This window comes from Meleagris gallopavo, chromosome 1 (assembly GCF_000146605.3).
Source record: "Meleagris gallopavo isolate NT-WF06-2002-E0010 breed Aviagen turkey brand Nicholas breeding stock chromosome 1, Turkey_5.1, whole genome shotgun sequence".
Lineage (NCBI taxonomy): Eukaryota > Metazoa > Chordata > Aves > Galliformes > Phasianidae > Meleagris > Meleagris gallopavo.
The window spans coordinates 98,885,100-98,907,648 of NC_015011.2; the positions used below are offsets into that span (position 1 = coordinate 98,885,100).

Sequence of the window (22,549 nt, forward strand, 5' to 3'; positions counted from 1 at the left end):
TTTTAGAACTCTTTGGATTGTAGCTGAGAGATTTGTGGCTTCTGGATGCTGTGGGTCTTTTCACACAAGCAGTTTTTGCTTGCTTGAGGAAGTGTCTCAAACTTGATAAAACTGCACTGGTTGGCACTCGTCTGCTGCCTTTGTTAGAAAGGCACGTTGTGGGATTAATTCAGCTTTAGTTAGGCAGTAAAGACAAAGGATTCTCCCGCCATCTAACCACCATCTATCCTGAGTGATTTGTATTTATACTTTTTGCATACAATTTCTTATGTAGCATTTTCTATTTAAGCAGTAAGCTACTGGAATGAATTCTTGGACCTTTCTTTGTGTAAATTTGAACATCAAATCAATTTGTAAAGCTCAGATGTCTTCATGGATAATTCACAAATGGAAAGAATTGTATTCTGTGAAAATACTAATGGAAAGAGTTCACCAATCACTCTTGGAAACTTAATATGTAATTCAGCTCAAATCAGTGACCTGTTGAATACTGTAACATGAAGAAAAGCTGTTTGAGGTAGGCATGGGAATCTGAATGCTGTGATTTTATACAGGATCTATGCCAAGGTTTCTGCTGAGATGAGATGAATTTTCTGGCAACCAGTTACAAAAAGGAGGAAAAGGTGTTTTTTTTATTGAATTTTACTGTTTCATTTATGTGGTTGAGAAGACTTTCAATCCCTTTGTTTACTGTGGCACTGCATTGTTAAATGCTAGCTTGTACGCAGGTTTTGTTTTAGAATTAATTGGCATGACTCAATTATATATGAAAGATTTATAAATATCTTAATTTTTTTTATTCACATCCCGTGCCAATTGGATGGAAAAAAAACTGGAGTTTCTGCTGAATTTCAGGAAAGCTTGAACATCATTTGAAGTGTGTTTTTTCCAAAGTTGGTCTGGATAAGAATCCATTTATATCAAATATTTTATTACTTATTAAGAGTTTTACAATACTTAAAGAAAGAGAAGAAAAGTGTGAGAGTCTAGTGATTTGTGGTCAAAATGTGGGGTGCCACTGACATCTGGGGAAAGTCTGCAAATTCTAGCTAGTTCAAAGACTTATGTTTCCTATTCATCTGAAAGACAATTTCTGGAAAGATACAGCATAGTGTTGTGGTTTAACCTGGAAAGCAGCTAAACAGCACACAGCCCTTTTCTTGCTTCCCATCAGCCTCAGTGGGATAGGGGAGAAAATCAGAAAGAATGTAGAACTCATAGGTTGAGATAAAAACTACTAAGAAGGGAGAAATAACGTAATTACTGTAAAATGTGTGTGCGTATATATAAATTATATTCATATACACCAAACAAGTGATGCACAAAACAATTGCTCACCACCTGCCAACTGATGCCCAGCCAGTTCCCAAAGAGTGGCTGTGCCTCCCTGCCTCTGGCCAATTCTACTCAGTTTTACAGTTATTTCACATGATGCTATATGGTATGGATTATCCCTTTGGCCAGTTCAGGTCACCTGAATCGGTTCTGTCCCCTCCCAGCTCTTGTGCCCTGCAGTCCCCTTGCTGGCAGGATGGTACATGAAGCTAAAGAAACTGACACACCCTCAACTTTGTACAGTACTGTTCAATAACAGCTTAAACATCAGTGTGTTAGCAACAATGTTTTTCTCCCAAAGCCAAAACATAGCATCATACTAGATATTATGAAGAAAATAAACTTTATCCCAGCTGAAATCAGGACATGTAGCTAATAATGAAAATGAATTTAAATCTTAGAAAAGTGACACTGGTGTTGAGAGAAGGTGTTTTCTCAAGCAGACTTTTGACTTTATCATCATTGGACGCTTCTTTTAAAGTCAGCTGCAGCTGGCTTATGTTCGTGCAAGAGGACTGGCAATAGCAACCCTACTGCTGTGTGTAATTGTCACAGTAATTTAGAGTTCTATTTTTGACAGCTGCCCAGGATTTTGTAGCAGGGAATTCTCAGATGTTGGCATATGAGAAGCAGTACACCTACAGTGACCACTGGTAGGTTGTTATAGACTTTTATTGTTTTGTTTTTTTTTTTGAGATAGAGGCCAGAATGGTACACTTGTTTTTTATTGAAGCCAATCAATCTACAAACACTCCCCAGTTAGGGTGTACTCTTTTAATTTCCAGTTAATCGAGGTGAACAGCTTTTTGCAGGATGGGGATACGCTTGATTCTACACTTGTGTAAAGCTCTAATCCATAGTTTAAAGCTCTTAATGTGAATTTTGATAGTCTTTTGTTTCCACCCATCTCTTCTTATTTTTTTTCTCCCCATATTCCACTTCTTTTTTCCCCTCTTGGGCCATTGCTGGCAGGCAGAGGAGAGTAGTTCCTATGAAGCTCTTTCATTTGAAAAGCTGAAATGGAATCATTTGCACACTCTTGGGTATTCAGTCCTTGAATTATAATTGTGCAGTTAACACAAAACACGGAAATAAAAATATCAAAGATGGCATATTTATCTTAGGAATACTTATGTCACATCACATTCTTCTTTGATTCCCTTTTCATCCCACATTCTTCACAATTCCCTTTTTATAAAAAATGCTTCAATTGACACATTTTACTGTAAATAACAAGAAATCTAATGCATCTCACGATGAATTCCATTTAGAGATATGCTGTAAAATTAATTTAGATTTTCATGTTCTCACTGGAGATATCTACCAAAAGCTCTCAGTATCTGTGATGTAATTTTTTAGATTTGTGAGGTTTGGTGTTACATGAATCGCCCACAGTAGAAGCCTGTACTCATAGACTTGATAGCTTTGACTTTTTTTCAGTATGTGCTCAGACGTACTTGGTGAAAAAGAAGGAAATAAAATGAGCAGAGAATAAAAACTAAAAAAAAAAAAAAGAAAAAAAAGGGAGAAAAGGGAGAGATGAAGTTGGTGGCTTTTTTTTAAATATGACTTTATAATATAAGGGAAAAAGTCTGCAGAGAGACTTGGGCATCTGCCTTCAACAGTCTTGGCTCTTTGACAGCAAAATTTTCTTCTGTATGTAGTACAGAGGGAGAGAAAAAAAGAACATATATATATTTTACTACAGCTTTCCAAACTTCAGTCTTATTTAATCAGATCTAAATTTGTCTCTTGATAATAGAACTAAATTTAAAATGAGCTGACACAGACAATATATGACTACATCTAACTGATGATACTGGGTATCCTACTGCCTGTGTAGTCAGTAGGAAAAGGACACCATTTCCAGGGGAGAATTAGAGGAAGTGCTTTGGAGTCAACAAGTGATCAAAATATGCTGTCAGTACTGCAAGAAGGGACTAAGAGAAACCTGCTCCTGCAATAGGGAAAGAATGAGAGGAGGGATGGCTCAGGAGAAGGTTGGTGAGCTGAGAGAAGAGCTAGAAAATCAGGCTGTCTTACTGCAGAGGGGTGGAACAGGTCAAGGTTGATTGATCGAAGAGTCTTCTGATGCTTTACTGGCCAACCGACCCTTTTGGGACATTAATATTAGTCATCATTACTGTAAAGGCACTGTGAGGTAACGTTAAATCTTCAGAACACGGGGAGAGGGGAATTTCAAGTAGCTGTGGTATTTTGATAGACCTTTGCACTTAAAATAGGATCAGGTCATTGTAGAACTCACAGTCCTGATCTTATATGTGCGCTGGCTGTATTGCCTAGTGAAGGCTTGGTCCAACAGTGTTCTCTTGTGGCCTACAGGTTCTTTGAAGGAAACATAAGAACGTGATTGTAAGAGGAAATTTGGTTTGTTGTAGAATGTTCTTGGGACAGGTGCTGGTGTACTTTATAGGCTGCTTTATTCCAATGGCCAGTGCTACCATTGAAAGTAAGGTCTGAACTAGGGCACTGAACTTATTTCTTTATCTCCAAAGTAATTGTGTCTCTGGAAACAGCTATTGTATTCTCCATTATCAGAGGACACTCTTACTGAGGAGAGAATGATTTCTTCATGTAGCCTCATTGTCAGCTTGAGGACTCAGGCTTTCAGCTTGAGCAATGTAGATAAGTGATTGTGCTCAGGAGGAATAGTATCAAGTATTAGCTTGCTTTATCTGTTATAAGTGTACAGAACTACAGGGGACAAGATTCAGTTTGTAGGTGGGATTGGCTGAAACCAGCCTCAAAGACATAAATTCCTTTGTTTAATTAAAAACAAAAACAAAAAACATTTGCATCAATTTATGTGTTCCTCAGCAGTTTGACTTCTAACTGATTAAATAAAACTTTTCTTAATTCTAGGTAATATGAAAAAATTGGCAGAAAGACAATACACTCAAACCTAGTCATTGGATGGACCAGAAGTCACATTCTATTTTATTTTTTTCCTACATGATTAGAGCTTTCATGGCTCATCTTATACTGTAACAAGTAGTGAGCACTGAAAATAACATTAGAATGATTGAGAAAATTTGTCTTATGCTTTCGGCCAGCTCCTCCAGTTAGGACAAGTGATCAAGTTGACTGTGAAAACAGGATTTCAGTCAGCTCACAAAAATGCAGATCTGGCAGATGTTATTGCTTCAGCTTTTATGAGATGTTGAGGTTTAGCAAACCCATGATGAGCATTTGGAGTTGAGCAAGTAGAAAGAAATGAAATTTGAGAGGAATGAAATCTATGAGAGGACTATTACAATAATTTATTGACAATACTGAAATGGTGGTGGGAAAGTTGAAGAAGCTGTAGGATTTTTCTCAGAAAAAAAGAATATATATATTTGTTAATTTGCTAATTGCTAGTATGATGATATAGACACATAATATATTAAAGTTGTGAATTGGAATTTCTGTGGATTACCTCTTCGGATGTATTTTATTTATTAAATAAGATATGGATAAGACTGGGCTTTCAGACAACTGGAGTTTTGCTAAAGTAGTTCTCGGATCACTTGGGTTTTCAAAGTGAGGAAGTGAAGTGAGTACGTACTTGCTTCGGTATCTCCTACTGTAATGATATAAATTACATAATTGAGAAAAAGAGATGTTTTAAGAATAGTTTGAGAAAACTTTACTTAAGGTAATATCCCACGTTATTTGTTAGTCACCTTATTTTATCAAGCTAAGGATGTTAAGACAAAGGAGATTACACATTTTTGAACTACGGAAATGTATTTTTGGTTCTAGTAAGGGATCAATTTTGCCTATTCATTTCTTCTTAAGCAAATATGTGGTTTTCTTGGATAGATTAGACTCTGAATAGCTGTATAAGCTTCCAAAAAATAACATCATTTAACTGAATATCATCTGACTCCAGTCTAAACTAACAGCCAATGTGGGAAATGTATTTTTACTGACCATGACAGTTACAGAGAATAGCTTTTTAGTGTATCCTTATCCAGTCACTGTAACATGGATGAAAATTATGACACCCTCAATTATTCTTTCAGTACAGAGTCTAAAGATATATAAATTTAAATTTGGTGAGTTGTTTTATAGGCATATACCTTTAGTTTTAGATGCCTTGAGGTTTCCACTTCTGCCTTTCTTCATTCTTGTTTTTCGTATTTATCATCTGAATCATGATTAAAAGTACAAGGTGAATCTTTTGATTGGCCTACAGATAATTCTCTACAAAAATAATGTTTTTCTGAAGGATAGACCAGCATAATTTTCCACTTTCTTGTTATATAAAACCAAAGAATAAACTTCCTGTTGTTTAATTTATGTGTATAACTGTTTTAATTTAGGTGCTAACTGGTGCGTTAGCACTTGAGGATCAATAAATACTAGTTGTATTTGTGTAACTTGACAATTATTATAACCTCTGGCTAAGTCTTTAAAGATAAATTTATGTTTAATCTTTAGTTAACCAATGAATTCTTATCCAGTTGGAAAAAATATCTGGGAGACAGGAGATAATTAATTACACTTTCCCTCCCCACTGGATGAAAGGACAAAAGATAAGGGTTATCTCTAGGTGATGATGTGGCTACATTTTCAAAGGAATTTCTTAGTTTAGGAAGGGAAGAACAAAGTAAGTTAAATTTCAAGTCTCATCTAAAGCAATCAGAGAAATTGTTAGTGAACTGGGTAACAAAAATAATTTTTTTGTATAAATCTCTCTATTTTACATTGAAGCAGAGCTCAGTTTTGATGCTTCTCGTTTCATGTAGAGTGGAAGAGTAATCCAACTTGGAGTTTTTCCTTGCCACCCAACCAGGTTGCTTAATGAATCTAGTTGTTTCTCACAAGGAATCTATGTACATTTTTCTATCTCTGTCATCCATTGGATTTAGGAGATGAAGTGTTGATAACGTGTTTCAGCTGTTGCTGAGCACTGTTTACAACAAATCAAGGACATTTCAACTTCTAACACTGCCCTGCCAGTAAGGAGGCTGCACAATAAGCTGGTAGCAGGCACAGCTGGGACAGAAAACCCAAAATGGCCGAAGGGATTTTCCATACTGTGTAGAATCTTGCATAACAATAAAACTGGGAAAGCAGAAAGAGCTGCTGCTGCTCAGTGACTGGCTTGAGGGGTCAGAAGGTGGTGAACAACTGCATTGGGTATCATTTGTTTTGTACATCCTATTATTATTATTATTATTACTTTAGTATTCCTTTTCTGTTTTATTAAAGTATCTTTTTAGTTTTATCTTTTTCTGATTCTTTCCTCCATCCCACTGGGAGTGGAAAATGGCTGTGTGGTGCTGAGCTCTCTACCAGGCCAAACCACAATAGGCTGTAACATTGCAACCTTCATACATTTCAAATGAGAGATTTTCTTAAAGCAATGCTATTATTTTAACAATTTATTGTAAAGACATTGATTTTATGTTGCTTCAGGGAAGATTCAATTTATTACTGTTAATAATGCTTCCGTGATTACATGAAAAGATCCTTGTTGCCACCAATTAATTAACCCATCAGAAAGTATCCTTCCTTTTAGAATAGATAATGATTTTTTTTTTTTAAAACATCTGGCATTGCTATTTGTCAGGGGGAGCAAGAATGTGAATATTCTGGAAAACCTTTTCTTGCTTCATTTTCCTGTAAATGTCCTGTTAAAATTAGTCTCAGCACAGTCAGGTGTTGGACAAATTATTTGCTTGATCAGACCTTCCGGTGTCTGCTTTTCCAGTGGAATCTTGGTCCATGCTTATACTACTTCTGCTAACTTATGTGTTTAAACTTCACTATCTGTTGAATAAACAAGGTTTCTTACTGAAGAATCAAAGGCTTTTAAACTCTCTTAAAAGTCTATATAGAGTGATTAAGTGCATGCGGCTTAGTACTGGTTAGTACACCTGTCTGTCTGAGTTTGATTACCACTGTTTCTACTATGTTCTTAAGTCCTATTTCTAATCTTCCTTCATTTCTGTCTCTAAAACAAGCTGCTGGAGTGGCAGGCAAAATCATACATTCCAGTTGCATGCTTGATTGTAATCAAGCAGGGACGAGGAAGATCAGACTATTCCTGTTAGAGGGTCTCAGCCTGTTGTGGATACTGATAGAAGCACTGCTCAGTATATGATGATGTGTTTGGCTGGTCTTTATATATATTTACAGTGTATATCTGTTTAAGAGTACAGTGGAAGCCTTGCTTCTGACTCCATCTGGAATCACCACAGTCTTGAATCAGTCCAGCTGCAATGAGAGGACTCTTGGGTCCTGAAGCCCACTGGCTTCGGCATCCTCTAGTTTTTTTTAAAGAAAGCTAAGTAGCTTAAACACATGCAAAGTGTATGATCATTACAACTTGTAACTCCATTTTAATTGTAGATGTCTAGTGCTTTATATGTATATATATACTTGTCATTCTTTCTGCTAAATTGGAACATGATTTAGAATAAACAGCAAAGTTGAATACAGAGCAACAGATACTAACAAGTTTTAACTTACCGTACTGTGTAAATGGGCTCTGATTACCTTCTCTATGCTGATCGCTAAAGGAGACTTTCTGAATAGGAGAGTCACGTAGACTTAATTCGGGAAAAGACTGATGCAAAAATTGAGCTTAGCTCACTGGAAAGTATAAGCTGAGGATTCCTAAAGAGATAACAAATTACCTAAGAATAATTTGGCTAATCAGTGAGCCATTGAAAGTGCTGCACCATACTTCAGTGTTCTTAGAGCTTTTGTGCACGCTTATGTATTTTAATTGGAAAAAATACAGATTCTTACCACCTGGTGTTTTTACATGCTGCTTAGCTGTAGGATGTGAATAGATTGCAGTGTATGAGCTAATAATCTAAGTAATGACAGCTATTAATTCAATATTACTGTAAAAAGGAATGACACAACTTGGGTATACCAACTGCATTCCTACCTTCCTTTCTCACAGAGTTACTATCTACTTATAAAAATTATGTTGAATTACTGCTTGCAAAGGAGGCATTGACCACATAGGGAATGATGTGATTACTTGATAATAGTGATCTTTTATTCCCTCAAGCAAAGATATAACAAGATCCAAAAGCTGGAAATTTAAGTCAGTAAAGTCCACAGTAGAGAGATGATAAAAACAGCCAGCAATGTGGGCAAACATTAGTTGGAACACATTACTAATAGACATGGTACTTTTTTTTTAATGGTTAGCCCTCTTTTTAAGGAATACCATTTGATTTGTCAGATACTGAAGTTATGTGTTGGTGTTCAATACTCTATGTAATGCATAATGTCATGCTTGTTATATATATGAAAATATCAACTATAAATGTTGTCTGTCTAACCTGTCAAAATATCTACAGAGATAAAAATAAGTTCAATTGACTAGCCGGTCACAATATAACACTACTTAGACAAGGAACTTCTTGTAGCCCATAAAGTGATTGAGAGGCATATTTTAGTGACAATATAAGAGGAGGCTACTGTCAGCTTCTGCTTGAGTCAGGACTTCCATGCCATAGAGGAGATGGTGAAAGGTCTGCTACTGCTGGCAAAATATTTTTGGTCTTACTTTTCTGGGAAAGATTACTCACTTTTATCGGTTACGGATTTGTGAGTGTTGCTAAGATAGTCCAGGAAGAGACAATATGGTGACATTTGTTGAACTGTAATTGCAATAATATGCTAAAAATCTGTTTTTGTTGCATCTCACCAGCCTTCCAAATGAGAAGTGGAGGAGAATGAACTACTGTCAATATGTTCTGCTGTTGGTCTTTGCTTTTGTCATGGCCAAATGACCATGTGTAAAATATGCCCATCAGTGAGGAATGTCATTCCCTTCAGAATGAAAATTTATTTTCTCTTTGTATCTTTAAGATGTCTTGGACAAAATAAATGTTTATTGAATTCCACTGTGACTTAGACAGTACCTAGATATTAATATAAAATATATAGGCCCTTGTTGATTCTTTCTTAAATGTTCAAGCTTACTTTTCAGAATGATGATGCAATGGATATTCTGCTAACTAGACATTTCCACAGAAAAGTCTTTTAATATGGAAAAATTATGTCCAAACACTTTTATTTCTTTTTTGTGACTACTTTGTTGTCACATTTTTATAAAAAGAAAGTACAGAACAGGCCTGGTGTAGAAGGACCTGCGTAACAAAGAAGAGTTATTCAAAACTGCTGTTTGGATAGTGTTCATATAAAGCAAAAATTTCATCAGTTTAATATAATTTTTGACTCTTATCAAGATTTTAAAAGAAGACAGGAAAGAAAATCTCCCAGGTCTTGAATAGAAACCTGGCTGACATGAAGTGTAGAAACTTGGATACTTGGTGTGATCTTACAAATATATCTATGCTTGAATCTGAAGCATATTATTATTTTTTATTTTTTAAAAATGCGGAGTATATTTATTGAGTAGTAATTTGCTTTTTTTCATTTTTAAAAATACTATGGTGATTAAGTTCCTTTTACTGCAATTAATAGCAATGACTAACATAAAATGAAAAAGTGTAATTGTCCACTTTTTGATGAAATGAAGCACTTAGAATAGGGAATAAAAAAAAATGTGGTGACAGTCAGAAATGGATAATAGAGGAACTGTAATAGAAGGAAGGAATTCAGTTAAATTGTGTACTTTAAAACACATGACTAATAGATGGGAGAGAGATACATCAGTTATATGAAAGTCGATCAATAATTGGTCTTTACAAAGAGGAATGAGAAACAAGTGTGTGCCGTTAATGAGAAGGAATTAAATACAGTCAAGAAGTCAAAAGCATACATCATAAAATATGAATAGTGAGACTGAATGATGAAACAAATCAAAATTCTATTCAAGATGAAGTCCTGTGGTCTCACTAATGGAGACTCCATAGCTTCATCAGAAAAGAGGAATAACCTTTCTGAAGAAATAAATGTGCTTTCATTTGAAAGTATAAAATGAATAGCTCTTTAAAATTCAGAACAAATTCTTGTCTCCGAACTAACGAAGTTATTTGTTATCCAATGCTTAAATGTGTAATGGTGATGAATATAAAATATAGTTAGAATTTTGGACAAATGTAATTAATGAATTAAAATGCAGTTAGTTTAAAAAACAAACAAGCAAACAAACAACAATAACAAAAAAAAAAAATCAAGACTGACAGATGAAAAAAGTCCAGTGCAGATATTGAAAATAATGGCATTTCTTGTTTCACTAGTTGTTTGTACCAGCATCCTTAGTGAAGAGTGAGGAACTGAAAACTTAAGACAAAACTCAAGGTATACAACATCAACTTTTATGGTTGTCTCTATAGAGAAACAGAAGTGAGCAATGAGAAAATAACAATTTTTATACACATTGTGTAAATTAAGTAAAGTTATTGAAAAAAGAAAAAAAAAGTTATGAGGAAGAGAAATACTTTTTGTGAGTAGCAGTTTCAGAGTTATTTACTGAAAAACATGGTGTACACTTAAACTGGCATAATCACACATGAATTGGAGGGTTAAGTCCTTATAAGATACATCTAACTTGTGTGATTTTGATATCTGTTAAACACTCGCTTCTACTTCAGTCAGTCCTTCGCCTTTGCCTTCAAATCCTGATAGTTTCAGTATTCTCTATCTTTGATTCATCCCACTGTTATGAAAATTTTGGAAACTGTTGGTTCCATACAGGATCTCTGTTGAAAGGAAATCTTCAAAGAAGTCTGAAAAAGCTCATTCTCAGCTTTCAGCTGAGAATCCCTGCTGTGTAAGGACACTGTACCTGTCCCATGCTTATGAGGCTCAAAGTTTTGTTTTTTTTTCTTTTTTTGCTATTGACAATTGGAAAGCAGAATGTGATATTTTCATGAGGTTTTACATTGAGAATGATACATACAATTAGTAACTGAATGAGGTGAGTTCATAAATAAGACTTCTCATTAAAGGCATCCACATTTGAGTTTTTGTCTGGCTTCCTGTGTTTGTTTTTCTTTTTTTTTTTTCCCCAACAAACTTTTTAGAGGGAAAGAGAAAAGGATGAACAGTAGGATTTAATTTACAGCTGGCTGTAATTGATGAATCATCTACGACTTTTGAATTCAACATTTAGCTTGCCAGTTTTGGGTGTTCAGTTCAGATTTTCTTTTTGATGTTATTTGACCTAGGAAATTCTTCAAATATCTTTATTTATTCATTAAAAAATTTGTAAGTTAATCTTACAAAAAATGTACTCTCTGGATAATAAGTGTAGCCTTCCCAAAATGCTGGTGTGCTTCATTGCACCATCTTTGCAGCAATAATCATTCTACAGAAGAGAAGAGAGAATAACAGACACTTCTCTATCTGGAACAGTGTGTTATTTTCAGTGTGTTTTAATGGCTATGTGCCACCTAGCTTGTGTTGTAATAGACTCAGTTTCCCCTTCTTTTTTAATATCTAAAGTTTATCAAGTCACTTGTTCTAGCATCCTTACCTATTAGCATTTGCCTGTCTTCAGGTACTGACTGTAGAAAGTTTGGTAATGAAGAGTGGTTGATATCTGGAGGAGGTTGAGGGATAAAAACCCTGACCTGCCCTGTCTACCTGCTACAAGCTCTTGAAGGTTCTTGCTTTTAGAATAAGAGTACTTTACCTTTTCAAAATATGATGATCAAAATCCTTTTTTTGTTTTTTTTGTGCTATTCCTGTCCTGTATACTCAATCTCTAAGAATATCTATTAAGTATTTCAATAGTCAAGATTGATGTTAATTGTTTTCATTTTTTTATGTTTGAGATTTACAAAAACTCTTACACTGGCTCTCTTGAACCTGAAGTTGCCTTTTGCTTTTTCTTTCTCTTCCCCTCTTTGCATGTTCCATGGTGCTGAAAGGAGTTATTAAAATCAATCAGCTGAGTATGGCACAAGTACTGCTTGAAAATATTTCCTATTGTGCCTCGTAACTTCTGAGTACATGAATAGCTGGCATCACTTACAATACTAACATTGATGATGTGGATGCCTATCCACTAGATGGTGGCCTGAGAAGTGTAGATCACAGTATGGGAGCTCATAATGATAGAAATTAACTTTTGAACTGAATTTGAGTCAGTGTCTTGCAAAAGATGGTCCAAACCCCAAGAATAATTACTTTTTTTTTTAATTGGGAAAATTCTTTAAATCAAGGCTATCATGATATTTTCCTTCTGTTTCTGTATTATCATGTTTGATCCTTGTTTTAAGTTTTACAGAATGTGTTTGAATAGGAGACAGAATGTATATGTAGAACATCAAGCAATAAGTGGTATTCAAAGGGTGATGAGGCACTGGAAGAAGTTCCCCAGAGAGTTGGTGGATGCTCTGCCTCTGGAGACATTCAAGGTCAAGCTGGATGGAACTTTGAGGAATCTGATCTAGCTGTAGGTGTCCCTGTTCGTTGCAGGGGAGTTGGCTAGATGACATTTAAGGGCCCTTTCCAATGCTAAGGATTTTATTATTCTAATTAAAAATATACTTTCAATTGCATTAATGATATATATTCACACAAGTTATAGAGAGCTTTTAGAATGAACTTGAAATTAAAATTCAAAAAATATAACATTTTTAGAAGCAATATCACCTTTGGTAGAGAGAAGGACAGAGTATGTGAAAATGAAGAAAAAAAAAACAAACAAGGAATTCTTCTGTGCATTTGATTTTGTGGCATTACCAATAGATTATTTTCCTGTTGTTGGTAACTATTTTCATTAAAAAAAAAAACAAAAACAAAACAAAAAAACACATAACACATTGTTCTACTCATAAACACATTTTTTATTCTGTTTGAAAGTAATTTTTGCTAGTATCAGTAGAATGAAATAATACATATTTGGGTATAATAATCATTGTTCTATTTTGCTGAATCTCATATTTAATGCTGGGTTAGCTGGATCAATTTTTTGTAGGCAACCATTAGATAAATTGACACATTTCATCTTCAAACTCTATCTATTTAAAAATCTGGTAACATTTTTTGGTGATTATGAGATTATGACTAGTATAGAAAAAAAATTAATAGGGAAGATAGATAAACCACCACAGAAAGTTAGAAGGTTAATCTTAAATTTTTGCCCCAAATTTACACATTATCTGCAGGTGGCATGTGTCTAAATGTGTTGTCAGATCAAAAGTGCTGGTTAAAAAAAACATGTGTTTCTTAGATGAGGGATATTTTATATGTCTGGCTAGAGTCTGACATTTACTATGAAAGTAGTATTGTATGAGGAAAAGCATTTCTGAATTATAAGCTCACCAAAAATCTTCTAATGAATAGGGAAGGTCATACTGCACGTGCGAGCATGACTAGATTTTTAGCGTGTTGAAAATTCTAACAGAGGTGAGCAGCTAAGGCACTACACTGCTTTTATGTTCAAGAAGTTTCTGAAATGAAAGCTATTCCACTATTTCTGTATGCTCCTTTCTGTATTTTGATAGTGAAAACTGGTTATATGCTAAGGGAACACCCTTTTGCGCCTATTAAAAGATAATTGTTGTAGGAGGAGATATTCCTAACAGTGTACTGGAAGAAAACAGTAGTTACCTGTAACTATTTTATTCTTTATAAATCAGCCTGGGGGAGAAAATATTGCTGGGGCAGAGGGAGTAGGGAGAAGAAGAGATACACGGAAGCTGATATGATTATGCAACTATCAAATATTGTTGAGAGGCATTAATAATTAATCTTCTACTGTACTTTATTTCTTTGTATTTGGTAATAAGCTCCTTATCACCATATCAGTGTGATAGGTAGGATCAGGAAATATACTATTTATGTGCGTGCTTGAGTGGATGACTGCATGCATAAGAATTAGTTTTTCTTAAAGCATTCAGAAACCGAGACCCAATATGAGATTTTATATTACATAAACATGTGATTATATTGGAGAAGATTGAACTAAGAACATGTTTTGCTGTATTACCTTAGTGCTATAACTAATAAGATGAATGTTAACTATATGAAGAGAAATGTTAAGATGATAATATTTTACCCAACGGTCTTCATATGACATACTGTTTAAGCAACATATACTTTAAAGGTTTTACAATATATATTACCTTATACTTTTAAATGTATCTTCATTTTTTCAGGTTCTGGCTCTCATGAGGAGGAATGAAGACTTGTTCGTGAAACAGTAATTTCCTTAAACATATACTGCTAGATACTACACTAAATGTGCTGTGTTTTACATTGAGCAATAATTGTAACGGCTATGAGCTGAGAAGTTGTGAAGTGTTGAAATGCACTACTTACTGCCTTTTGTTTTCAGTTTTGTTTCTAAGTACAAATCTCTGAGGACTCTGGCAATCAAAGTCAGACAAAAGACATGTAGATAGGAGTGAAAAAAGATTTATTTTGACAAGTAGTTTGCTAAAAAATGTTTCAATTGACAGAGAATTACCAATTTCTATGTTGAACATGCCATTTGATTTTTTTAACTGCTGACAAAGGAATACAAGAGCATTTTCCCAAGTTATCACTGGTGACTGCTTATCCTGAGTAAGAGAGGCCCAGATTTTTTTTTCCTTTTTAAAATACTTTAATTTCAGGAGTTATAGTGGATAGAAATAGTTGTCTCTCCATAGAGATGGCTTTCTGTGATGTAAATAACTAAGTATTTACTTGAGAGAATGTCCCGATAACATCCTGTTGACTTACATAACATATGCTAAGCTGACTGTATTCTGCCTTGCATTATAAATTTATTTAGGGAAGCATACAGATCAACTGTTTTTTAAAATGGATTGAAGTTACATTCTAAGAATTTTTACCAGTGTCTGTTGCCATTAATCAGCATCAGTAAACTTGTATTATTTTATTTTAGCAATTGGTACATTAAAAGTAATTTTTCCAGATAAAGCAAGATTTATTTGTCAGAACATATTCCTAGGAGATGAGAAGTTCTGGGTAGGAGTCGCTTCCCCAGTTACTGTTGCATTGAATGGTTAAGCTGAACAGGATAATGATTTAATCAAAACTTACAATGAAATTCCTTGTAGTTTTGTGGTTTGGAGGAAGTGAAAGATATGACATAATATTTTCCCCAAAAGTGGGGATAGTTGAACCTAAGTTACTGGATAAAAGGAAGTATAGTCTTTCTCACCAGCTGGTATTGAAATGCCATCTAGGTCACTTTTAATTTGTTATATATCCTCTAAACTGAAGTTTCTAAACAGAAGGGAGGATTTTTTTTTTTTTCGTAATTTTGGTAATTTTTGAGGGGTGAATAATGTATGGAGCTGGAAAATCAAAGCTAATTATTATTCCCTCCTTCAATTCATTAACTGAACTGGTGAAAATTCATTTACTTGAACAGTGATAAAGTGAAGGCTGTATCCTCTTTTCATCTGGAATAACCTGTTTCCTCATTTTCTACCACATGCATACTAATAATAATCACAATGGCTGTAATAAAGGTTTCAATGTAGTGGTAGCAATAATTGTTCTTTCCCTGTAAAAAGCCAACATCAGGAGGTCTTGTAGTACTTAGTCTCTTTATAGCACCTCTCCAGTGGGTGATCTGGTGGGCAAGCTGGCATTATCCACGCTGTCCCTTCTTGCAGCCTTGATGACTACTCTGCTAGAAAATGTATTGTGGAACTGTCCCAAGTGCTGGAAAGAGCAGGATCTTCACTGGGTCTAATTCTTCACTGTAGTACAGAATTGTGAAGGGGACAAGACAGTGCTAGAAATAAATATGTTTTCAGCAGTGGTGAGACAAGGTCAGTAGAAAACTCTCAGTGTCATTTTCTTATCTAATTCTTCATTTCAACCATTCTATAATAAGAACACAAGATAAAGTCTTAATGATTCGATATTTCTTGTTACTGCCACAGGCCAAGAGGATGGAAGATACGTAGCAGTATTTTATGGGATTTTTCTGTTAGCTTCGATTTTGCCGAATCCTCAAATGACTGACTCAGCTGATTTTAGGAGAATGTTTCAATGAAAAAGTGTCTGTCACTATTGAAGGGTGCCCAGTTTGGGATTATACTATTGCCTACTATAAAAATGATTTAGAATTTCTGTAATTTCCAAATTATAGATTTTAGAAAATGAAACAACTTTATTTTTCCTTTTAGTTCTTTGGTGACTGTATTATTTGTTGTGTCATTTGTTGTGAAAATGTCTGAATGCGATGCTTGATGTGACTTCACAGATTTGAAGTCAGATCTTCATTTTGCTTTGGACTGTGGTCTGATTGCTTTGCTTCTGGATCTTTGAAAAAATAGAAATCCATCATTCTGTTTGTTTTTCCTGTGCTAAAATACTGAAGAAATAACAGTTTAATTGACTTAGTTATATTTATAATTCTATCAACTGTCAAAACATGTGATTGGAAATTACTCATGTGAAAGACTGTTCCTGTTGTCTATACTGGCTTTGGTTTTAGCTCGGATTCAGATCTCTTCTTTTTCTTGTAAAACAGCACAGGACTTGTTGTGAACTAAATGGAAAGAGGACACAAAAACTGTATGTCTACTATGATGGATTGATTATAAATAACAGTTTTATTTTAAATAGGTGAAGAGTTGTGTTCTGCCTTTCAGGACTTTGATCATAATTTTTTCTTAGTGTACTTTTGGAAGGGAGCCAGCTGCCTTCAGGGTGACTTGAACCTCTGCTAATTTTGCTGGCATATCTCACTCCAGTCTCCTTTGTTTTCCTAGCTGGAGTAGTGTCTCAGTCAACTGCTTTAGAAATCTTCTAGAAAGGAATGGAGAGAGAAACTTTCTTTCTGTTCAAGACAGTCATGTTAATGTGCTTTTCAGCGTTTCCAAGATGATAGTTTACTCTCTCTCTTGCTTCAGCTGCTGCTTCTAGGCTTTTGCCTGCAGCTTTTAGATCTCCAAAATATATCAGATAATATTACTTAAACAATCTGGTGCTGTTGATTATTCCTTCATTTGCACCATCTTGGATTCTAAATATAAAAACAGATGGAGAAATGTCTTTCCCCTTCATTTCTTAGTATATACATTTTGCCTGCAGTTATGCTCAAGTGTGCCTGTTGGAGAGCAAGTACAACAGTGGCTGCTGGTATGCACAGCTGCTCAGGATGTTCTCCTGCAACCACCTAAGGCAAGGATGGTGCTGTGAATCAAAGGGGACTCATATACATGTTTTAGGTACAGATTTCAAGCAAGGCAACAAATTCACTGAGCTACATTATCAATATGAATAGAACTATTTCTTCCCTTATACCATGGCATTATGGATGACGCAGTAAATTTATTTTTATAGAATACAGGTGCTTAGCAATCTTTAAAAGGTATTATGGATTAATGCCAATACAGCATTTCTAGTACTGAATAAAGAAAAAATAAAAATTGTCTCATGTTCTTTGTCTTTCCAGGGCCTTTCCTGTAAGAATTTTCTAGAGCATGGAAGATTGGCATTCTGAAATGCAATGAGTCAAAAATATTGGTATTGAAGAAATGTGTATCAAAAGCTGCTGAAAATAACTTCTAAGGACATGGATAATTTTAGTTTATCTTGCTCAAATAGAAACACTGCATACACTTTTTTTTTTTTTTGCAGTAACATTTAAAGTATATATTAAAGTTGAACAAAAAGTTCAATATCAGCATAGACAACAGAAACTGACTACTTTCTTCCTTATAGAGCCTCTCAGGGGATACCTTGTACTTCACTTTCTTGTTTCAAAGCAACCTGGGATAAAAACAGGATGTGCACGTGAAAAGGAGGAAGAAACTCCCATGTCCTATGTAATGTATGTACTGTAGGAATAGTTCACCTCACCTGTCATTTATTAAAGGAGTATACTGTACCTGTAGTAATATTTGCAGGGAAACTATATTCTGAAATAGTTCAGACCCCAGTCTTGCAATATATTAATCTGTACAGAAAAAGTTAATGAAGTGTTAGTTTGCTAACATACTTAGCACAAGTAGCCAAAATATCCATGAGTGCTGAGGAATACAGAATTTACACAGTCTTAGCATCAAAGGCTACTTTTTTTTTTTTATTTTTTTTTAACACTATTATATTTACTGTTACTTTTCAGAACTGAGACACTGTCTTATTTTTAAGCAACTATAAGATATTATGTATAGTTATTAGAGCTAGTCAAGCAACTGATTATAGGAAATCCATAAGAGGAGACAAGCTTCAATGTTACTAAAAAGCTACGTACAGGGGAGATAAGAATGCTTACCAATTCTACCTTACATAAAAGTGCAAACTAATTATGAGAATGTGTGGGATGAGAAGAGAAAGGAAGGAAGGTTTTCTAATATGGTCTTATTTCTTTCCCTTTTAATACTTTCTAGAAGATAGAGTAAGAGAGAGGCATCATTTACCTACTTAAGTGGCCTGCTAGTTAATGTTTGGGGTTAGACCTATCTCCAGACATAAAAAGGGCACCATTCAATAGTGATTCTGCTGTTAACAAAACCTCTCTGATTTTAGGAAAATAACCAAGATGATACATGGCTTTAATAATTTTTTCTTCTATGATTTACCTGAACTACTTACTAGGTCTAATTTTCTCTGGCATAGAGATTATGTATGTTAAGATAACACTGTAAAGATGATAGTGTAATATCTTAAATTTTCTGGTCAAGAAAGTATACCATTAACATTACAGACTGATAGAATTAGGGTTAGTATAGAGGATGTAAATTCCTTCTTAGCCTGGAGTTAAATTTGACTGGTTAAATATATTTTTAGATCACTAAATATTTTATAAATGTCAGTGAAAATTCCAAATATTTCTGATGATTTGAAGAAATTTGGTAGTTACTTTACCTATTTATAACAAGAATATATTTTATCCTTTATTTTGTATGGATTCAGGTTTAAATCTCAGTAACTTCAGCAGGAGAAATATCTTTATCTAAACAGGAACAAATATTTCGGGATATGTAAGTAGAACTAATTCTACTTTCTCACTACTGTCCCTTTCTTGAGTATTATGAATACAATTTATTAGGTTGTATGAAAACATTACTTGAAAATTCACTGCTTGTCTGAACACAACCAGATGGATTTTAGTACTAATTACATGCCTAAGATACCATATTTATGCAGCCTGGACTTTGAGTTGTATCTGAATCTTTCACAGGGCACCAGCAATGGAAAAGCAGTTAGTGATTTTATTCAATCCTCAAAACAGATCCGTTTGCTTTTGTGTATTTGTGTGTGAGAGAGATAGGAATTCAGCTTAAGTAAGGATATTCAAAGGAAAAAATTTGGAACCTAGTTTGCCTATCTATGCCTTTGGAAAGTTGTCTAGTTTGAAAAAAACTAACGTTGTCTTGTTTTTCTTACTTCCTCTATGTTATGTGTTTACATCTAAAGAAACCATTTTCAGGACTTCATGGATACACAAACACATTTTCCCAGGGTATGAACATTTTTTAAAAGGAAAGCAAAATTCATTTTTTATTGTGTTATCATCTACTTGCAACCTGAGGGATAGGTTATCCTTTGTTACATCTTTTAAACTGATCTCAATATTTATCTTTTTAAAGAATAATAACTGTGCCGTTGTTCAAATGCTTAAAACAACTACTGATGAAGAACACAAAGCTTCAAGGAGGCCTGTAGGGTGATGAGAAAGGCTAAGGCCCTCTTGAAATTAAATCTTGCAAAGGAAGTAAAGGATAAAAAGAGAGGTTTTTTTTGAAGTATGTTGCCAGTAAAAGGAAGACTAGGGAAAATGCAGGTCTGCTACTAAATGAGAGGGGTGTTCTGGCCAGGGGATGCTGAGAAGGAAGAGATAAACAACACCTTCTCTGCTTCGGTCTTCAATGCTAAAACTAGACCCCAGGAATCCCAGATTCTGGAGTTAAGAGAGAGAGAGAGTCAGGAGAAAGCAAGACTTCCCTTTGGTTGAGCAGGATATGGTCAGAGAGCATCAAGCCAAAATCAGTGCACACAAATCCATGGCCTAGTTGGAATACATCCACGTGTGCTGAAGGAGCTGGCTGAGGTGATTGTTGAACCACTCTCTATCATCTTTGAAAAGTCTTGGCAAATGAGAGAGATGCCTGAAGACTCAGGGATAGCCAGTGTCACTTCAGTCTTCAAAAAGGGCAAGAAGGATCTGGGAAACTGCGGGCAGTCAGCCTCGCCTCTGACTCTGGAAAGGCAAAGAAACAACTTGTCCTGAATCTTGTCTCCATATAATTGGAAGAGAAGATTATCAGGAGTAATCAGTATGGATTCACCAAGGGGGCATCATTCTTGACCAACCCAATAGCTTTCTATGATGTCATCACTGGTTGGGTAGATATGGGTAGAGCAGTGAATGTTGTGTACTTTGTGACCTCATTGTACCTTTAGCAAGGCATTTGACACTGTTTCCCATGTCATCCTTGTTACGAAGCTTAGAAAGTGCAGAATGGATAAGTGAACATTGAGTTGGATTGAAAACTGGCTGTCTGGCAGAGCTCAGAGGGTTGTCATCAGTGGCACAGAATCTGGTTGTAGGCCTGTAATTAATGGTGTTCCCCAAGGGTCAGTGCTGGGTCTGGTGCTGTTCAACATCTTCATCAATAGTGATCTGCATGAAGGGATAAAGTGTACTGTCAGCAAATTTGCTGATGATACAAAGCTGGGAGGAATGGCTGACATACCAGAAGGCTGTGCTACCATTCAGAAAGACCTGGACAGGCTGGAGAGTTGAGCAGGGAGGAACCTGATGAGATTTAACAAGAACAAATGCTGAGCCCTGCACCTGGGGAGGAATAACTGCATGCATCAGTACAGGTTAGGGGCTGACCAGCTGGAAAGGAGCTCTGCAGAGAAAGACCTGGGGAGCCTGAGGGACAACAGGTTGGCCATGAGTCAGCAGTGTGCCCTTGTGGCCAAGAGGGCCAATGATATCCTAGGGTACATTAAAAAGGACATGGCCAGCATGCTGAGGGTGGTGATCTTCCCCCTCTACTCTGCCCTGGTGAGGCCACATTTAGACTACTGTGTCCAGTTCTGAGCTCCTTGGTTCAAAAAAAGACAGGGATCTCATGGAAGGAGCCCAGCAGAGTGCCAGAAAGATGATTAAGGGCCTGGAACATCTCTCATGTGAGGAAAGACTGAGTAACCTGGGCCTGTTTAGCCTGGAGAAAAGAAGACTGGGGGGTGTGGGGAAATCTGAGTAATGTTTATTAATATTTATGCTTTTTGTCGAGGTACTCACCTCTGTAGCAGATCATTCCACACTGAGGCAGGGAACGGCCTTGGCTGGCTGAGGCACGGCCCTATCAGGCAGTAGCTGCCGGACACCATTGTCCTCCATGTGGTCAGGGAGGTGGTTGGGTCACAGGGAGGTGTTCATGAAACATTTCAATGTTGTACTGAGGGAAAATTTAGTGTGAAATATTGGTGATAGGTAGACGGTTGAACTGGATAATCTTGTAGGTCTTTTCCAATCTTGGTGATTCTATGATTCTATTATTCTATGGTTCTATAAAGGGACACGGGAGGTAAATGGATGAGACCAGACTCTTTTTAGTCATATACAGTGATAGGACGTGTGGGTGAAGATGTAACTGTGAGTGAGACAAAGTGGTTTTTGGACCGTTGCTCAAAACCTTACTTTATTCAGCATATTTGCTCTCACTCTTCTCTGCCTGGCCCCACTTTTTCAAGGCAATGCACAGGCAGACAAACTAGCGGGAGCTGTTGTTGTTCCTGGCCAGTTTGGCCAACCATACTTATCTCATGACTTAACCACCAAAATGCAAAAGCATTGCAGCATGCTTTTCAGATAACCACGGACAAGGCCAGACATGATAGGTATCAATTCCTGTGGATTGAACTCCTTAGAAATTTGCAGAAGGATGTTACATGTTTACCAGAATTTGGAAAACTCTGCTACATTCACGTTTCCATTGATACCTTTTCTACCTGCATTTTTGTATCTGCTCATACAGGAGAAAAAGCAAAAGGTGTGTAAACAATTTTTATTAGCATCTGCAGCCCTTGAGGTCCCTAAAATGATTAAAACAGACAATGGGCCAGGATACATAGCCCACGCTACCCACTCCTTTTTTCAGCAGTGGAGTATTCAACACCAGACGGGCATACTCCACTCTCCCACAGGTCAAGTCATTATCGAACAGGCCTGTGGCACTTTAAAGGCTATGCTCCAAAAACAGAAAAGGGGACATGTGAGTATGACTCCTCTGGAATGAATAGCTAAAGCATGCTATGTTCTTTATTTTCTAAATTGCTGCACAGAGGGGGCCCTCCAATCTACAGGGATTTTGATCATAAAACTTTAACT

The 22,549-nt window shown here is 35.8% G+C and overlaps 1 long non-coding RNA gene across 2 annotated transcripts in view; it reads left to right on the forward strand.

Moving 5' to 3' along the window:
* Positions 1–17,808, forward strand: part of LOC109370037 — a 60,268-nt gene extending 42,460 nt beyond the window's left edge. Inside the window, exons 5-6 of one of the 2 annotated variants that reach the window (XR_004161917.1) lie at positions 14,388–14,431; positions 15,861–17,808. This is a non-coding gene — a long non-coding RNA (uncharacterized LOC109370037). Of the gene's footprint in view, positions 1–14,387; positions 14,543–15,860 lie in introns of those variants that run through there. The other variant, XR_004161913.1, reaches the window with a different exon arrangement.
* The last annotated feature ends 4,741 nt before the right edge of the window (positions 17,809–22,549 follow it).